The following is a 19,912-nucleotide window of genomic DNA, read 5'->3' as shown; positions in this document are numbered from 1 at the left end:
CAACTGACACTGAAGAAATACAAAGGATCATGAGAGATTACTACAAGCAACTATATGCCAATGAAATGGACAACCTGGAAGAAATGGACAAATTCTTAGAAAAGCACCACCTTCCAAGACTGAACCAGGAAGAAATAGAAAATGTAAACAGACAATTCACAAGCACTGAAATTGAAACTGTGATTAAAAATCTTCCAACAGGGCTTCCCTGGTGGCGCAGTGGTTGAGAATCTGCCTGCCAATGCATGGGACACGGGTTCGAGCCCTGGTCTGGGAAGATCCCACATGCCGCGGAGCAACTAGGCACGTGAGTCACAACTGCTGAGCCTGCGCGTCTGGAGCCTGTGCTCTGCAACAAGAGAAGCTGCAATAGTGAGAGGCCCGCGCACCGTGATGAAGAGTGGCCCCCGCTTGCCCCAACTAGAGAAAGCCCTCGCACAGAAACGAAGACCCAACACAGCCAAAAAATAAATATTTAAATAAATAAATAAATTAAAAAAAAAAAAAAAAAATCTTCCAACAAACAAAAGCCCAGGACCAGATGGCTTCACAGGCGAATTCTATCAAACATTTAAAAAAGAGATAACACCTATCCTTCTCAAACTCTTCCAAAGTATAGCAGAGGGAGGAACACTCCCAAACTCATTCTACGAGGCCACCATCACCCTGATACCAAAACCAGACAAAGATGTCACACCCACAAAAAAAAACTATAGGCCAATATCTCTGATGAACATAGATGCAAAAATCCTCAACAAAATACTAACAAACAGAATCCAACAGCACATTAAAAGGATCATACACCATGGTCAAGTGGGGTTTATCCCAGGAATGCAAGTATTCTGCAATATATGCAAATCAATCAATGTGATACACCATATTAACAAATTGAAGGATAGAAACCATATGATAATCTCAATAGATGCAGTAAAAGCTTTTGACAAAAATTCAGCACCGGGACTTCCCTGGTGGCGCAGTGGTTAAGAATCTGCCTGCCAATGCAGGGGACACGGGTTCGAGCCCTGATCCGGAAGATCCCACATGCCGCAGAGCAACTAAGCCTGTGCGCGACAACTACTGAGCTTGTGCTCTAGAGCCCGCGTGCCACAACAAGAGAAGCCACTGCAATGAGAATCCCGCGCACTGCAACGAAGAGTAGCCCCCGCTCACATAACTAGAGAAAGCCCACGCGCAGCAACGAGGACCCAATGCAGCCAAAAATAAATAAATAAATAAAATTTAAAAAAAAAAAAAAATTCAGCACCCATTTATGATAAAAACCTCCAGAAAGTAGGCATAGAGGAACCATCCTCAACACAATAAAGACCATATATGACAAACCCACAGCCAACATGTGATGATGAAACCATTTGATGATGATGAAAAACTGAAACCATTGATAAAAAACTGAAACCATTTCCTCTAAGATCAGGAACAAGACAAGGTTGCCCACTCTCACCATTATTACTCAACATAGTTTTGGAAGTTTTAGCCACAGCAATCAGAGAAGAAAAAGAAATAAAAGGAATCCAAATCAGAAAAGAAGAAGTAATGCTGTCACTGTTTGCAGATGGCATGATACTATCCATAGAAAATCCTAAAGACGCTACCAGAAAACTACTAGAGCTAATCAATGAATTTGGTAAAGTAGCAGGATACAAAATTAATGCACAGGAATCTCTTGCATTCCTATACACTAATGATGAAAAATCTGAAAGAGAAATTAAGGCAACACTCCCATTTACCATTGCAACAAAAAGAATAAAATAGCTAGGAATAAACCTACCTAAGCAGACAAAAGACCTGTATACAGAAGACTATAAGACACTGATGAACGAAATTAAAGATGATACAAACAGATGGAGAGATATACCATGTTCTTGGATTGGAAGAATCAACATTGTGAAAATGACTATACTACCCAAAGCAATCTACAGATTCAGTGCAATCCCTATCAAGCTACCAATGGCATTTTTCACAGAACTAGAACAAAAAATTGCACAACTTGTATGGAAACACAAAAGACCCAGAATAGCCAAAACAATCCTGAGAAAGAAAAATGCAGCTGGAGGAATCAGGCTCCCAGACTTCAGACTATACTACAAAGCTACAGTAATCAAGACAGTATGGTACTGGCACAAAAACAGAAATATAGATCAATGGAACAGGAGAGAAAGCCCAGAGATAAACCCACGCACATATGGTCACCTTATCTTTGATAAAGGAGGCAAGAGTATACAATGGAGAAAAGACAGTCTCTTCAATAAGTGGTGCTGGGAAAACTAGACAGCTACATGTAAAGGAAAGAAATTAGAACACTCCCTAACACCATACACAAAAATAAACTCAAAGTGGATTAAAGACCTAAATGGAAGGCCAGACACTATAAAACTCTTAGAGGAAAACATAGGCAAAACACTCTATGACATAAATCACAGCAAGATCCTTTTTGACCCACCCCCTAGAGTAATGGAAATAAAAACAAAATTAAACAAATGGGACCTAATGAAACTTAAAAGCTTTTGCACAGCAAAGGAAACCATAAACAAGACAAAAGACAACCCTCAGAATGGGAGAAAATATTTGCAAACAAAGCAACTGACAAAGGATTAATCTCCAAAATATACAAGCAACTCATGCAGCTCAATATCAAAAAACAAACAACCCAATCCAAAAATGGGCAGAAGACATAAATAGATATTTCTCCAAAGAAGATATACAGATTGCCAACAAACACATGAAAAGATGCTCAACATCACTAATCATTAGAGAAACGCAAATCAAAACTACAATGAGGTATCACCTCACACTGGTCAGAATGGCCATCATCAAAAAATCTATAAACAATAAATGCTAGAGAGGGTGTGGAGAAAAGGGAACCCTCCTACACGGTTGGTGGGAATGTAAATTGATACAGCCACTGTGGAGAACAGTATGGAGGTTCCTTAAAAAACTAAAAATAGAACTACCATATTATCCAGCAATCCCACTATTGGGCATATACCCTGAGAAAACCATAATTCAGAAAGAGTCATGTACCACAATGTTCATTACAGCTCTATTTACAATAGCCAGGACATGGAAGCAACCTAAGTGTCCATCGACACATGAATGGATACAGAAGATGTGGCATGGGCTTCCTGGTGGTGCAGTGGTTAAGAATCCGCCTGCCAATGCAGGAGACACGGGTTCGAGCCCTGGTCCGGGAAGATCCCACATGCCGCAGAGCAACTAAGGCCATGCAACACAACTACTGAGCCTGCGCTTTAGACCCTGCGAGCCACAACTACTGAGCCCGTGTGCCACAACTGAAGCCCGTGCACCTAGAGCCTGTGCTCCGCAACAAGAGAAGCCACCGCAATGAGAGGCCCGCACAACACAAGGGAGAGTAGCCCCCGCTCACCGCAACTAGAGAAAAGCCCACGCATAGCAACAAAGAACCAATGCAGCCCAAAATAAATAAATTAATTTTTTTTAAAAATGTGGCACATATATACAATGGAATATTACTCAGCCATTAAAAGAAACGAAATTGAGTTATTTGTAGTGAGGTGGATGGACCTAGAGACTGTCATACAGAGCGAAATAAGTCAGAAAGAGAGAAACAAATACCATATGTTAACACATATATATGGAATCTAAAAAAAAAAATGGTTCTGATGAACCAAGGGGCAGGACAGGAATAAAGACTCAGACGTAGAGAATGGACTTGAGGACACGGGGAGGGGGAAGGGTAAGCTGGGACGAAGTGAGAGAGTAGCACTGACATATATATACTACCAAATGTAAAATAGATAGCTAGTGGGAAGCAGCCGCATAGCACAGGGAGATCAGCTCAGTGCTTTGTGACCACCTAGAGGGGTGGGATAGGGAGGAGATATGGGGATATATGTATATGTATAGCTGATTCACTTTGTTATACAGCAGAAACTAACACAACATTGTAAAGCAACTATACTCCAATAAAGACATTAAAATATATATATATATATTGATTAAAGAAAAAAGAAGCTCCTTACAGTGGAGTCTTCTGGGAGGTAGTGAGTCCCCCTTCACAGCAAAGGATCCGTGAGCGTTAATTCTTGATCTAGTGACTGTTGCTTTTCTGAACTAGATTCTACTTTTGACATGACAAAGAAGTTTCAGTAACACAGAGGATCTTGTGTCATCAGTTAAACTTTTTTTTTTTTTAACAGTGAAACCCAGATTGGGACTTGAACCCATGGTCTTTTTTTTTTTTTCCTTTAATGAATTTATTTATTTATTTAGTATTTATTTTGGGCTGCGTTGGGTCTTTGGTGCTCCACGCGGGCTTTCTCTAGTTGCAGTGAGCGGGGGCTGCTCTTCGTTGCAGTGCACGGGCTTCTCATTGTGGTGGCTTCTGTTGTTGCGGAGCTCAGGCTCTAGGCACGCAGGCTTCAGTCGTTGTGGCACGTGGGCTCAGTAGTTGTGGCACGTGGGATCCAGAGCGCAGGCTCATTAGTTGTGGCGTACGGGCTTAGTTGCTCTGCGGCATGTGGGATCTTCCCGTACCAGGGCTCGAACCCGTGTCCCCTGCATTAGCAGGTGGATTCTTAACCACTGTGCCACCAGGGAAGTCCCATCAGTTAAACTTTTAAACTTGCTTTGTAAAAACCCTCTGTTTTATTTCCCCTTAACAGGCTATAAATTCCTCTCAGACAGAAACATGTTTATAGTTCTGCCTGATTTTAAGCAAACAAAGTATATGAAAACCTTGGTTCTTGGTTCCACTAAAAACAAACCAAAAAAAAAAAACAAAATCTAGCACTGAATTCCTTTCAACAATAATTTTCCCTAGAGCATTTAAACTATACTATCAGGGTCCAATAAGGTTTTTTCCTGAAGTGTTTATTTTATGCTGGCAAAGGGAAACTATTATACAGAGGAAGCCTACAGAGAGGAAGAAATTAATGTGAACAATATGCAAATTAAAAAGCCACAATTGCCTGCAGTATGTGTTAAAATAAGCATCCCTTTGGGTTTTAGCAGCCCATAACAGCAGCCTGCAGTAGGTAAAGAAATATTGTTTATTAACAGAGAATACGCCATTGAATTCAATAGATATAATAAATTTAAAATTAATTTTAAATTTAATATTAAATAAAATTAAATAAATTTAAAAACCAGTTTCATACTTGGACATTTAGTAGAGAAAAAGGAAGGAAAAATAGCAGAGAAAACAGAAAATGAGAAATTGGAAGAAATGGAAAAAAAGCAGAGAAATTCAGAAAGACAAGGAAGCTTTCTTATGCTATAAAATCAGGATTTTGGTCAATCAGCTAATAGTGAATCAAAGAAGTCAGTTATCCCAGGAAGTCACCTTAAATTCATCCATACCGTGAGTATTTGATTGGACCAAACACATGTGTGTACATTCTTCTTTGCGCATGGGCTGGCTGAAACAGGCCTGTGTATTTCTTTCTTTTTTTTTTTTTTTTTTAATTGAAGTATAGCTGATTTACAATGTTGTATTAGTTTCCGGTATAGAGCAAAGTGATCCAGTTACATTTATATTAATTCTTTTTCAGATTATTTTCCATTATAAGTTATTATAAGGTATTAAATACAGTTCCCTGTGCCAGATAGTAGGTCTGTGTTGTTTACCTATTTTAAATATAGTGGGGCTTCCCTGGTGGTGCAGTGGTTGAGAATCTGCCTGCCAATGCAGGGCACACGGGTTCGAGCCCTGGTCTGGGAGGATCCCACATGCCGCGGAGCAACTAGGCCCGTGAGCCACAATTACTGAGCCTGCGCCTCTGGAGCCTGTGCTCCGCAACAAGAGAGGCCGCGATAGTGAGAGGCCCGCGCACCGTGATGAAGAGTGGCCCCCACTTGCCGCAACTAGAGAGGGCCCTCGCACAGAAACGAAGACCCAACACAGCCATAAATAAATAAATAAATAAATAAATAAATAAATAAACCCAAAGTTTAAAAAAAAAAAAAGTATATAAATATAGTGTATATCTGTTAATCCCAAATCCCTGATTTATCCCTCCTCCCCCTTTCCTCTTTGGGAATCATAAGTTTGCTACGTCTGTGGGTCTATTTCTGTTTTGTAAATAAGTTCATTTGTTTCATTTTTTTACATTGCTCATATAAGTGATATCATATGGTATTTGTCTTTCTCTGTCTGACTTAATTTAGTATGATAATCTCCAGGCCCATCCATGTTGCTGCAAATGGCATTATTTCATTCTTTTTTATAGGCCTGGGTCTTTCTTCTCACATGGACCACATCTATAACTCTTCTGCTACAATTTCCCATTTCCTGTTCTTTATGGCAGCTGGAGAACCTGAAGATGCTTTCAAAGCCATCAATGTGTAGAACGATGCCCCCCACCTGGGGCTCACAATTTCCTTCCAACTTCTCTGTCCCAGTTTCTACAACTCATTTGATGTCAATTTCCTCAGTCACTCGCTTCAAGTTTTCCCAAGATTCATATCAGTTTTCATAGAGACAATATTCTTTCTTTTTACCCTCATGTTTCTACAATTTCTGTAACACTTAATTGAATCAATTAGTGACAATAATAAACACAACTGCTATACACAAATTTGGGAGCAAACACAACTGACTCTACCTAAGCACAGAGGCCAAAGGTAAGGGAAGAAGTACATAGGTGGAGGGTTCAATGTGCTTGTGTGTTTCACAGAAGAAATGGGACAGGTACATTAATCTAGTGAGTCAATAAAGTGGAAGTTGGTGAAGAGAGCATCTTAAAAAAATAAATGTATAAAAATTAAAATTTGCTTAACCATTAGAAGCTAGAGGTGCCTTTTTTTTTTTTTTGGCCATGTTGTGTGGCATGCAGGATCCTAGTTCCCCGACCAGGGATCAAACCCATGCCCCCTGTAGTGGAAGCGTGGAGTTGCAGCCTCCCAACCACTGAACCACCAAGGAAGTCCCCAGAGGTGCCTGTTTTGCATTAGGTCATTTTAATCAATCATCCACTCATTCTTTCATTCAATAAATATTCCTTCCGTGACCTCACAATACTAGACATATTGCTGGCTACAGGCTGATTGGCAGGGTCGCTTTATTGTGCCCATTTTATTTTATTCTTATTTATTTATTTATTTATTTATTTATTTTTGGCTGCATTGGGTCTTCATTGCTGTGCACGGGTTCTCTCTAGCTGTGGCGAGCGAGGGCTACTCTTTGTTGCAGTGTGCAGCCTTCCCATTGTGGTGGCTTCTCTTGTTGCAGAGCACGGGCTCTAGGCGCATGGGCTTCAGTAGTTGTGGAACACGGGCTCAGTAGTTGTGGCTTGCGGGCTCTAGAGCGAGGCTCAGTAGTTGCGGCGCACGGGCTTAGTTGCTCCGCGGCATGTGGGATCTTCCTGGACCAGGGCTCAAACCCGTGTCCCCTGCACTGGTGGGTGGATTCTTAACCACTGCGCCACCAGGGAAGCCCCTGCCCATTTTATTGATGGGACGACTGAGGCTCAGCCATCTGTCCATTGCCACACACATGTAAGTACAAGTGCTGGGTCTCCTGGTTGTACATCCTCATGTGTTCCCTACCATGTAATGCTGTGGGTTCATATTTCCCTTCCCTTTAGACCAGAAATTCAGGTTCTTATGACAGTATGAGGGAGAAAGCAGACAACTCTACAAGCCATTTTGGAAAATGACAGATAAATAGTTTGAAAGCCAAATTTTCCCAGTGTTTGGAGTCAGAGTGCTGACAGCAAACAGAAGGCACATCAGATGGGATTCTGAAGAGAATTTAAATAAAGGAACATAGGGAGTTCCCTGGCAGTCCAATGGTTAGGACTTGGTGCTTTCACTCCCATGGCATGAGTTCAATCCCTGGTCAGGGAACTAAGATCCCACAAGCCACATGGCACAACCAAAAATTAAAATTAAAATTAAATTAAAAAATAAATAAGGGACTATTTAGAGAATCGAGTTAGAAGAACCTGCTGAGGTACCCAGGGCCAGCAAGAATGGAGCTGTCACCACCCTGGGCCTGAAGACACAAATGCAGGAAAGAGCATTACTAGGGTCTGGGGGGCTAGAGTCTGGAAGAGGGATTGCAAAGATGCCTCCTTGGCCAAACTTTAGTCATGCTCTTCTGATCCCTCTTCTCCACTAGGCCTTGACCATGACCCCATCCTGTCTTTGGCTTGACTAGCCCAGTTTTAGCAAAGTATCCTGATAAGTCAGTTTAGGGAGAATCCCCTCACCCTTGATATCTGATCAAATTCCTCATCCCCACCTTTGATATCTAAGCCCTTGGCCTGCCTTTAGCAAGAATCCTATTAAGTCAATTTAGCAAGAATCTCCCAACCCTTGATAGCTCCCCTTAGTAATTTTCCATCCACTGACCCCTGACTTTGCTATAAACCCTTAGCTGTCTCTGTTATATTCAGAGGTGAGCTTGGATTCTCTCCCTGTTACAGTAGTCCTGAATAAAGTCTATCTCGCATCTTTAGCTAGTGTCAGAATAGTTTCTCTTTAACAGGATTGCCTGGCAGGAGCTGTGGTCACTGAAGCCACTGACAGAGCCTCAGCCCAAAGCAGGGGGTGGGCAGGGAAAGAAATGCCCCCACCTCTCTCCTCCTGCACTCCAGTCTCCAGCTGGTGCCTCCCACTGGCTGACCCCAACAGGAAGTCATAGTGGAGGGAGCCTAGGTGATGCCATTCATTAAGGTCAGACTTCCAGGACGGAGAGAAGTGAAGAATGAATCTGGGGAGCAAGCAAATAGAGAATAACCAGCCCACCTCATTTGCCAATGGGTGGCATAACTGATATTGTCAGGATTCTTTCTCCCATTACAATGTTAAGAACTCTCTGAGACTGACCCAAGAGGAAGGGGCAGGGGAGGACATGCCAGCCAGAGCAGTATTGGTGCCAGCCCACCAAGGTGGTCAGAGGGAGTGGGTAGGGGCAGGGAACCAATATGCAGACCCAGGCCTGCCAAATCTCTGGATGCTCAGAAGGTGACACTTAGACCAGAAAGGGGACTTTGCAAGAGATTGAAGGTCAACAGGCAGACAAGGGTTGTGGCAGAGACAACTCTGCAGTCCCCATCCTGATTTAAGAGAGTAAAGGGTAAGGGTGGACTACGGTCTTCAATCTGCTAGATGAGAAATTGTCACTGGTGAAGTGCTCACTCTTCAGATCCTCTCTCCCCACCTCTAACTCATCTCACTACAGCCAGCAGTTCTGCCCAAGCCTTGCCGATTTTGTGCAAAAGCAAAATGACGGGGACTCCCCCCCCACACACACAGGACCAAGTTACGTCTTCAATCCCCAGACTTCGCAGACACCATGGCATGAAATACCACAAAGCCCTCGAGGGACCCATACTGCACAACCCAGAAGTTGGCGGTGGGGTTAGCGCCCATGGGCTACCCTCGACAGTGGCAGTGCAGGAACCAATAAACAAATGTGTGCCCCTTCCATCTCCTGGGTGGACAGTTCTGAAATGCATTCCCCCAAGAAGTCCCACGGGATTGACTACACAGTCACCCCAGCATTGGGCAAATTGAGGGTACATCCCTGGATCAACAACCTCTGATCCCCTGTTCCAAACCCCCATCCTGAATTCCTGCTTCCTGGAATCACACGTATTACGTAACTTGGAAAAGAAAAATATGAAACTTTCCAGTTGAGCTCAGCCTTCCCGGAACTAACAGCATGGAAATGGCCTGGCCTCGAGGACAGAGACTCATAATCCAAGATTCTCAGTCAACAGATATGTCTTCATCCCTGAAATGCTGCCACTTTTGAGACTGAGGGATTAAAGTATGAAGACTCTGCATTAGTAAGGACTCAGATGTTGCAAATGAGATAAACAGAAATCACACCAGCTTAAGCCAATAGTTTTGGGGGAAAAAAGATGGGGAATTTACTGGCACAAGTAACCACCTAGAAGTACAATGGGACCAGGAATTCAACATCATCGTCTTCATCCTCTCTCTCACTCTGTCTCTCCCATCTCTCAGTTCTCTTCCCCTGCGTGTTGGCCACATTCGCTTCTATTGCAAATGAGCTACTTCCATGCGGACTTTGAGTTTACACCCTCCCCAGTTAGTGACAGAAAGTACAACTTCTCTCACCCAGCAACTGTATAAAAATCCCAGAGAAAGATTCTGATTGGCCCTGCTTGGATGACATGTCCACTCCTTGAGCCAAACACGGTAGCCGAGGAATCGGCTACCGTGATTGGCTAGACATGGATCACGTGCCCACACTAGTGGGTGGGGCTGTGTGAGGTTCTCAGATGGGCAGCTTCAACAGAAGCTTTTGGAAAGGATTTTGGGGAGGAATAGTTCCATAAAGGAAGGTATGGCAGATGCTCTTGGTGTTCCATCCATATTCCTCAGGCCTTACTCCTCCAGCGGTATACCAGTATTTGCAGCTCTGGGTCTGAGGGCTTTGCCCCTGATTCACAGAAAATGTTCTGCCCACTGGCCCAGCAGGTTGGGAATGCAGGCTGATTAACACCCACAAAGAGCTGTCAGCCAATACACACCAGGAATGATGTGCAAATACCCCATCTGCCCCACCTCTTGTGTAGAAAAGCTCTAAGGTGTGTGTTTTCTGTTATTTCCAAGAGTCACCTCTAAAGTTCCAGCTTGACCTGCGCTGTTAGAACCTCTTCCCCTCCCTGTCTCCCTACCCCCGCCCCCATGACTGTTTCTTGCACTTTCCAAATTAGCTACTTGAACCTGAATTCTAGCCTCAGGGTCTGCTTTTGGGGGAACCCAGACAAAGGAGAAAAGGATTGGTAGGGGACAAGGGCTATTGTTTCAGGAGGAGGAGGAGAAGGAAGAAAAGGGCAGTTGTCACCAATAGCCCTGCCCCTTCATGCACTTGTTCATCTGTGGCACCTTAGGTGAGGTTTCTAAGATGCAGAACCTGTGACCTGGATTTTCATGCAGTGGTTTATTGAGTGAGAGTTCGCAGGAGAAACCTTAAGGAGCTAAGGAAGCAGCACAGGGCAGCGAGAAAGCCCGACGAAGGGGTGTGGTCTCGGCAGGGAAACTAGCCTTAGCGTGATCCCAGAGGAGCCCTGGAGCACGAACAGAACCACAAAACTGTCCTCTCTACCTTGAGGCAAGAGCCAGACCTTTACACCTTGCTATTGATCAGCCACTGGCTGCAGGCTGCCCTTGGGGGGGGTGGGGATGGGGGGGGGTGGCTGAAAACTTCCAGGCTGTCCAGGGCAGGTGAGATCTGGGCAAGGCTTGAGCAGCATCCTCTGCTTGTGGATTATTACGGGTTATACGGAAAAGGAGCCTCAAGGCTGCTGAAACTTTTGACACAGACAACAAATATATACTGAGTGTAACAAAGAATTAGGATAAAAGAGCTTCGCCTTCCCAAAGTTCATGGTGTGCTTGGGGAATTTAAAATAACACTACTTCCAGATGCAAACTATTATATATTGGATGGATAAACAACAAGGTCCTACTGTATAGCACAGGGAACTATATTCAATATCCTGTGATAAACCATAATGGAAAAGAATATAAAAAAGAATGTATACATACATATAACTGAATCACTTTGCTGTACAACAGAAATTAACACAACATTGTAAATCAACTATACTTCAAAAATAAATAAAAATAAAGCTACTTCAACCACCCTTGCCAGGCACCCAGCTCATTGCCGAAGGGTATCTGTCCTTGTGGTGTCCAGTCTCCCCCTGTCGACCCCATTTCCTGCTGTTTCCCTGCAAGCACCCCATGTTCCAGCCAGCCCGGGTTCTTCCTCGGCTGTCCACTGCTTCACTCCTCTGGGCCTTTGCACGTGCCATTCCCTCTGCCTGGGATGCCTTCTCCTCTCTCATCTGCTTGGGATGTCCAACTTACCCTTTCAAACATAGCTCAAATGTCATTCCCCATAGTTATACGTCATGAGCAGAGAAGCTTTATCCCGGGGGTGCCAGGAAAGTTTAGCATTTGAAAAAATTTTTCATTCCTCGAATGAACCAGGCCAACAGAGTAAAAGAGAAAAATCTCTGGGGATCTGGAGATGTGTATGTGAATGACAGCAGCAGTGAGCCAGTATCTCACACCAGGCAGCATGCTAAGCCATGGAGGGGGAGGCGGAAAGGCTCTACTGTAAACTTCATTTCACAGAGGAGGAAAGCAGGGCACAGAGAGGCTGGGTAATTTGCCCAAGGTCACACAGCTGGTAAGTGGTAGAAGCAAGAGTTGCACTGAGACATCTTCATACCACGTGTCGTTACCACATGTCATACTGAATTATTGAGTGAAGGCGACCAGCAGAACCAAAACGATGGGCGATCCAGAGAGAAGACAGCCCTGCTGAGTCAGGTCGGGCTGTTCAGGTCATTCCTTGCAGTGGGGGAGAGCGGGAGCTAGGACAGGCAGTTCAAAGGATGGAAAAGGACGCAACCCTTCCCGTGGAGCAGACTCCCGGGGACCCAGTGTTCTTCCTGCCCTGGGTCCCCACGGCCAAGGGCCAACCTCCACCCTCCCCCTTATCTCACTATATTACAATTGCAAGTCCACGTGTCTCTCTCCCACTTCGGATGTGGGGCCGGGTTTGACTCAGCCCTTTTTGGCCAGGACCATTTGTCCGGCCTGGAGACAATCCATTTTTCTTGAATAAAAGAGAGGAACGGTATTCAAGACTCCAGGAGCCCTGGTGAGAACACGGCCAGACCCCACTCCAACAGGCAGCAAAGCAAGAAGCCAGTTACTGCCAAGTGGTCAAAGCAGGACCAGCTGCTTGGCTGACAAGGTACCGGCCAGGCACTTGCTCTTTCCCCCAAGAAGGGTCAGGCCTGTGCCTGGAGTCTGAGTTTGAACTCGACAGACAGAACCTAAGGATTGTGGGGGCCATGCAGCTCATAGGAGAACTTGGAGGTGATGTTGAAGAGGATGTGTCTGAGAGCCCTGCTCCATGCTGTTCCTAGAATCCCATCAGTACCTCTGGGCTCAGTGGGAAAGTGCTGTGATGGATTAGCAATGTCTGCCATGGGTACTGGATGGGAAGTGAAGGCATACTTGTTATGTGTTTCCCATCCCAGGTAGTAGCAGGGCTGTGGGAGAAGGGAGCTGGGCAGATTACTAGTAATAATCGTGACTAACATTTCTTAAGCACTTAGAATGTGCCAGGCACAATGTTAAATGCTTTTCCTGCTCTATTTCATTTCATCTTCAAACCAACTCTTGGAGAAGAGTACTCTGGTCCCTCCTCTATGTCAGTTCCATGAGAGTCATGATTTTATTTATCTGTGTTTAGCACTATATCCCCAGCACCTAAAAGAGTACCTGACCCATGGCCAGCACTCAGTAAGTATTTGCTGTTGAGTAGATGAATTCCCATTTTGCAGATAAAGAAACCGAGGCCCAGAGAAGTAAGTAACTTGCTCAAAGTCATGCAGTTAGCAAGAACTGCTCTAGGGCAGTGCCTCTGGAATGTTGTGAGACAATGGAATTGTTCTATGATCTGTGCTGTCTCATATGGGCGCCACTAGCTGCAGGTGGCTGGTGAGGATGTGACATGGGGCTCAGGCAACTGAAAAAGTGAACTTTAAATTTTATGAAATTTTAACTAATTGAAATGGAAATGGCCACATGTGGCTGACGGTGACCATTTTGCCTAGCACAGCTCTAGAGCTTGAAGGCTTGACCACCCTAGACACCCGGCCCAGGTTCTCCAAGTCAAACACGATAACACCGAGACTTTTTCAATTGTAATTCCATCCGGGAGGGCAGGGGGTGTAATCAGTGAATGAATCTCCAAGGAATTGCATTTGTGCTCCTCTGGCCACACAATTCTGGGAAGGCTTTTATCCATATGCCTAGTTTTACACATGAGAGGTTTGAAGATTCCAGAGGAGACATGGCTCAGTCAGGGTTCCCTGCTAACCTCGGACCCCAGCCAGGTTTGCAACCCTGAAATGCCAAGCGCTTCATTTTCACAGTTGGCAAACAGGGAAGCATGTGCCTGGTCTGGTGAACCAGGGCAGAGTCAGGCTGTGGGCAATGCCAGCTTAGTTAGGGACCTCGGTGATAAGTGACAAGCAGTTCTGACCGGATGGGCCCCAAGACGGAGTCAGCTCCCGGAGAAGCCGTGACATACAGGGAGCTTCCTGTACATTCTGTGCCTGGTACCTGCCTCCCCTCCTGCCTTCTCTCTTCCTTTCTTGGGGGCTGGAATCTTCCTTTCCCTCTGGTCACAAGACAACAACGTGATCTTGAGAACGTGCCTGAAGCTGATGAACGAATGCTACGGTGTCAATAGCTAATAGAAAAGAGCCCATTCTGGGGACTTCCCTGGCGGTCCAGTGGGTAAGACTCTACCCTTCCAATCCAGGGGGCGATCCCTGGTCGGGAAACTAAGATCCCACATGCTGTGCAGAGTGGCCATTAAAAAAGAAAAAAAAGTATCAATTTTCAAATGATTTCTATTTTAACAGGGAACAAAGGCTTCAGCCATAGAAGAGTTCTCTAATTGGTAGACAGTCAGGCATCATCAGCAAAAGCTCAAATTTATGGAGCTTTATGCATGGGGTACTGTCGGAAGTGGTCAGCATGTAGTAATTCATTTATTATTATTCATTCATTCATTCACTCACTCATCCATCATGTATTAATTCGTCAACACCATGACAGGAACAAAGGCTTCACCATTTGGAGATGGGAAACTGAGGCACGGTGTAGCCGGTCCAGTTCACACAGCCGAGGAGTAGCCAGGCCGGGGCTCAAATCCAGGCAGAGCTGGGGAGAAAAGTCTCGGGGAGACGGAAGGAGGAAACAGCAAGTGCCAACTGAGGGGAGGTCTTTTCTCTTTTAATCTGAGATTTTAGGGACGACCAAGGCCTGGGCCCACATTCCCGCTGTGGCTCTACCCATTTGCTGGTCTGTTGCTTCTTATCCTACAGTCTAAACAGTTACAAACTTACCGGAGTGATTGAGCCAAGAATTCCGCTTGCGAACGTGATCCCAGGTGGCCCCTAGGCTGACTCGTTTATGCTGGGCTGCGATTTTTCTACATTACTCAGGCTTTGGGAGGGAAGCTGGGCCAAGGACAAACCTCTGGTGAGAACAGTTCTTAAAGAGCCGGCCCCACCTCCTCCTTCTCCCCTCCTCCTCCTCCTCCAAGAGACTCAGAGACCTGGAAACTCCCTGGAGGGTGAGGGCTGCAGCTGCAAGTAGCAGTGCTCACGGGCCTCCCCCCCCAGCCTCCCCCCTCCAGCCCCCGCCCCTACAACCAGGCCCAGCTGTTCGGGGACCCAGCTGGCAGCTCGCTGACACCTCTCCCTGCCTCCCCTTAGGACCAGCTACAACCTCCTGAGCACCAGGAAGGTCAGAGCCAAGAAGGTAATTTGAAAGAAAAGCAGCTTGCAGCCCTTCCAGGCTGGGTAACTGGGTAACTGTTTGGGCGCTGGCATACAATGGCCTGGGTTCCTCATCCCGGTTCCTGCACTTACCAGCTGTGTGATATTAGCGCCAGCCAATCGTTCAGAGCCTCGGTTTCCTCATCTGTAAAGTGGGAATAACAGTAGCATGGACCCACAAGGTACCAAGAGGATTCCACAGGTGATGGAGAGAGTGTTTAGCATGGGGCCTGTGCGTTACCCACAATCAGCCTCGGCCCCTCCCCCTCCCTCCTTTTGTTATTCTGGGTGTCCAGGTGATGCACGTCTGTACTAGGGTGTTCCGCTGTGACATATGCTTTGGAACTGAGGCTTGGAGAATGAACATAACATTAGCCTCAAGGGTTCTTTGGTGACAGTCCCAACTGTTCCATCTAGGGCCAGAAGACACACAGGGCCCCGCACTCAGAAAGGCCCTGCACTGGAGGTTTAATGCTCTACAATTGTTGTCTTGAAATTCTTAATAATTTTACCTTTTGACATTGTATTTTGTAAGCAAAGCCAAATGGGACAACGGAGCATGTTCTGGGGGACTTGGAACCTCGTTCACAGGCTCCATCTCCCCTCACCCTGCCCCCCAGGACCATTTGTTTCTTTTTTTATTTTATTTTTTATTTTTTTAATATAATTTTGTTTATTTATGGCTGTGTGTGTCTTTGTTGCTGCATGCGGGCTTCCTCTAGTAGCAGGGACTACTCTTCTTTGCGGTGCATGGGCTTCTCATTGCGGTGGCTTCTCTTGTTGCGGAGCACGGGCTCTAGGCGTGCAGGCTTCAGTAGTTGTGGCACGCGGGCTCAGTAGTTGTGGCTCGCGGGCTCTAGAGCGCAGGCTCAGTAGTTGTGGCGCACGGGCTTAGTTGCTCTGCGGCATGTGGGACCTTCCCAGAACAGGGCTCGAACCCATGTCCCCTGCATTGGCAGAAGGATTCTTAACCACTGCGCCACCAGGGAAGCCCCTGTTTCTTTTTTTTAATTGCAGTATAGTTGATTTACAATGTCGTGTTAATTTCAGGTGTACTACATAATGATTCAGTTATACATATATAATGTATATATTCTTTTTCAGATTCTTTTCCCTTTTAGGTTATTACAAAATATGGAGTATAGTTCCTTGTGCTATACAGTAGGTCCTTGTTGGTTATCTGTTTCATACATAGTCCAGGACGGTTCTTGACCAGGCATCTTTGCCCCTGCCCGGCAATCACTGTTGCCCATCGGGGGCCTGGGTACTGCAAGAAGGCTTGGGGCAGCCTCTGCCCTGCCTACCAGCTCACATGGCCCTAGGTGCCTGTGAGGGTCTGTCTGCACAAGTCCCACAAGTACCCGTGTCCAGAGGAGCAAGGCATGAAACAGCAAATAAAAAACACCACAACAGGTCACAGGAGAGACTGCAGAAGAAAGGAAAAAGCTCTTTTCCTGCTTTAAGAACAACCAGGGAACCACCTGGCCCTGGTTCCACTTGATGGGGCTGAATCTCAGAAATGATGGGGTGCTGAGCCACTGACTAGGGGTACTTACCGAGACAGGCTTTGCGGGGAGGTCAGAGCCTTACAAACAGGCACTCCTCTGACCCAGCAACTTCGTTTTACCATCAGGCGTGGGTGCAAGAATGTTCACCTGTGTTATTATAATAGTGAAGCCAGCTGGGTGCCCCAAAATGAGGGAGGGTCAAGTCCACAATCCAATAGAAGAGAACTTATTGACACGTGAAAAGCTCGTGATATTTGCAAAAGTGTGTGCGGGGGGGGCAGTTTCCAAAGGGCCTGTGCCACATGGAGTCACATGCATGGATGCGTGGGGAACACTGGGCCGATCTACGCTTAAGTACTGACAGCTGTTCTCCTCGGGTGGGTAATGTTTTCCCGTTTGTGCTTGTCTGTGTATTCCAAGTTCTCTGCATGGAGCGTGCCTCACTTTTATCATGGCACAAAGGCAGGATGGTGCAGAAGGCAAGGTTAGGCCTGCAGACTGCGGTGCCCAGCTCTGACCAAATTCAGAACCAAAACAAGTCTGATCATTGAAATTTGAATATTGGGAAAAACTCGTCTTTTCTAAGCCAGGTTGTCTCTGGCATGGGAACAAACACACACAGGACTGCCTAGGTTCCGAGCCCAGCTCTGCTCCTTATGAGCTCTGTGACCTTGGGCACAGAGTTAACTTTTCCAGGCCTCAGTTTCCCCTTCTGTAAACAGAGAAAGTAAACAGTACCTCCCTCAAAGAGTCCAGGAGATTAGATGAGTGAATATGTACAGGGAGCTCAGAGCAACGTGTAGCACATGTGAGCTGTACAGGGGTTGTGGTGGTAGTGGTGATATTATTGTGAAAAACTACATAAGGGGAAAATATGGAGAGACAACAGTATTAATAATTATTTTTGGACAGTGCAGGAGTGAGTGGTTTATTTTTCCTTTCGGACTTTTCTGTATTTTCCAAATTAACTTAAACATGCGTGACTTTTCTAATTTGAGAGAAAATGAGATGTAAAGGAAAAAAAAGTGAAAGGATGGTTCACCAGGTGGTGATAGGGAAAACAGGACAAAGTCAGCTTAGCCAAGCCTGCGCGTTTTTCAGGTCAGTGTCACGTGGGGATTCCTGAACATGTCCCAGGCCCTTACTACAGGCACTCCCTTCAGTTTGTACATCTTCTCATTCATATAGAACCCATCACCAGGAAGACAGACATCCAGGCCAAGTTATAGGCTGCTAAAATATCTAGGGACTTCCCTGGCGGTCCAGTGGTTAGGATTCCGTGCTTTCACTGCAGGGGGCATAGGTTCTTAGATCAAGATCCCACATGCCATGTGGCATGGCCAAAATAAATAAATAAATACAATACAATAAAAAATCTATAGCTAAATCTCTCTAGATAGATAGATAGATCCATGTATGTGTAGAGAGATCCATATATACCTCTATCTATATCTACCTGTCCTTATCCATTATCTTTCTATATAGAATCTTTAAGTATAGCTATAAAAAAGAATACATCCCACCCGTAGCACTCTGAATATATCCCTAACACAAGACTGACCCAGATACAGTAATTGCTCATTTATTTGTTTGTCTCCCTCCCTAAAATCCTTGAAACTATCTTCTTTCTATCCCTGGCAACTACCACAGTGCCTGGCACATAGCAGGAATTCCCTAAAAGTCTGCTGAGTGAATTAATGAATGAAGAAGTACATGAATTCATGTAATAGTGGAGATTTGCATGTCAAGATACAGACTTAGAACAAGATGTGAGATTAGCTTTGTTGGGGTGGGAAGGGGTCAAGGAAGGGTCAAAGATGGGCAAGTAAGGCTTTAAAGAGATACCTGAGGGCTTCCCTGGTGGCGCAGTGGTTAAGAATCCCCCTGCCAATGCAGGGGACACGGGTTCGAGCCCTGGTCTGGGAAGATCCCACATGCCGCGGAGCCCGTGCGCCACAATTACTGAGCCTGCGCTCTGGAGCCCGCGAGCCACAACTACTGAGCCCGCGTGCCACAGCTACTGAAGCCTGTGCGCCTAGAGCCCATGCTCCACAACAAGAGAAGCCACCAGAGTGAGAAGCCCGTGCTTCGCAACGAAGAGTAGCCCCCACTTGCCACAACTGGAGAAAGCCCATGCGCAGCAACAAAGACCCAATGCAGCCAAAATAAATAAATAAATTTACTTTAAAAAAAAAAAAAAGAAAAAGGTACCTCCCTGTACCACGAAGAGAGCATTCTTTATTTAAAAAAAAAAGATGCTCTCAATCCTTCCCAGAGAAGGCAGGGAATAGAAAAACAGGGACAGAGAGAAGTTTTTTTGTTTGGTTTTGTTTTTGTAACAGCTTTTTTTTTTTTTTTTTTAACATCTTTATTGGAGTATAATTGCTCTACAATGGTGTGTTAATTTCTGCTTTATAACAAAGTGAATCAGCCATACAAAAATATGGAACGCTTTACGAATTTGCGTGTCATCCTTGCGCAGGGGCCATGCTAATATTTTCTGGATGGTTCCAATTTTAGTATATGTGCTGCCGAAGCGAGCACACAGCTTTACTGAGATACAACTCATACCATATATTTTTTTTGTTTCTGGTGGCGCCGCGCGGCTTGTAGGATCTTAGTTCCTTGACCAGGGATTGAACCCAGGCCACAGCAGTGAAAACGCCACGTCCTAACCACTGGACCGCCAGGGAAATCCCATATTCACCCTTTTGAATTGTACATTTCAATGGTTTTTTTGTATATTCAGAGTTGCGCAATCATCAATACCACCTAATTTCAGAACATTTTTATCACTCTCCCCCCTCAAAATCTCTTAACAGCCACCCACCCCATTTCCCCCCCAACTGGTTAGCCCTGGGTAACCACTAATCTTTCTGTCTCCATGGACTTGCCAGTTCTGGACACTTCATATAAATGGACTCATACAATATGTGTCCTTCTGTGTCTGACTTCTTTCACTTAGCATAATGTTTTCAAGGTTTATCCAGGCTGTAGCATCAGTCTGACAAGGATAGATCCCTGATGGTTAAACTCATTCATTCCTCGAAA

At 45.3% G+C, this 19,912-nt stretch overlaps 1 non-coding gene across 1 annotated transcript; it reads right to left on the bottom strand.

Moving 5' to 3' along the window:
• Positions 1 to 19,298: 19,298 nt before the first annotated feature.
• Positions 19,299 to 19,405, bottom strand: LOC133079241 (U6 spliceosomal RNA). Its single transcript, XR_009698121.1, has one exon. It is a non-coding gene; the product is annotated as a U6 spliceosomal RNA (small nuclear RNA).
• Positions 19,406 to 19,912: the final 507 nt, after the last annotated feature.

This window comes from Eubalaena glacialis, chromosome 18 (genome assembly GCF_028564815.1).
Source record: "Eubalaena glacialis isolate mEubGla1 chromosome 18, mEubGla1.1.hap2.+ XY, whole genome shotgun sequence".
Classification (NCBI taxonomy): Eukaryota; Metazoa; Chordata; class Mammalia; order Artiodactyla; family Balaenidae; genus Eubalaena; species Eubalaena glacialis.
Note: the sequence above shows the minus strand (reverse complement) of the source record. Positions and strands in the feature narration are given on the sequence as shown.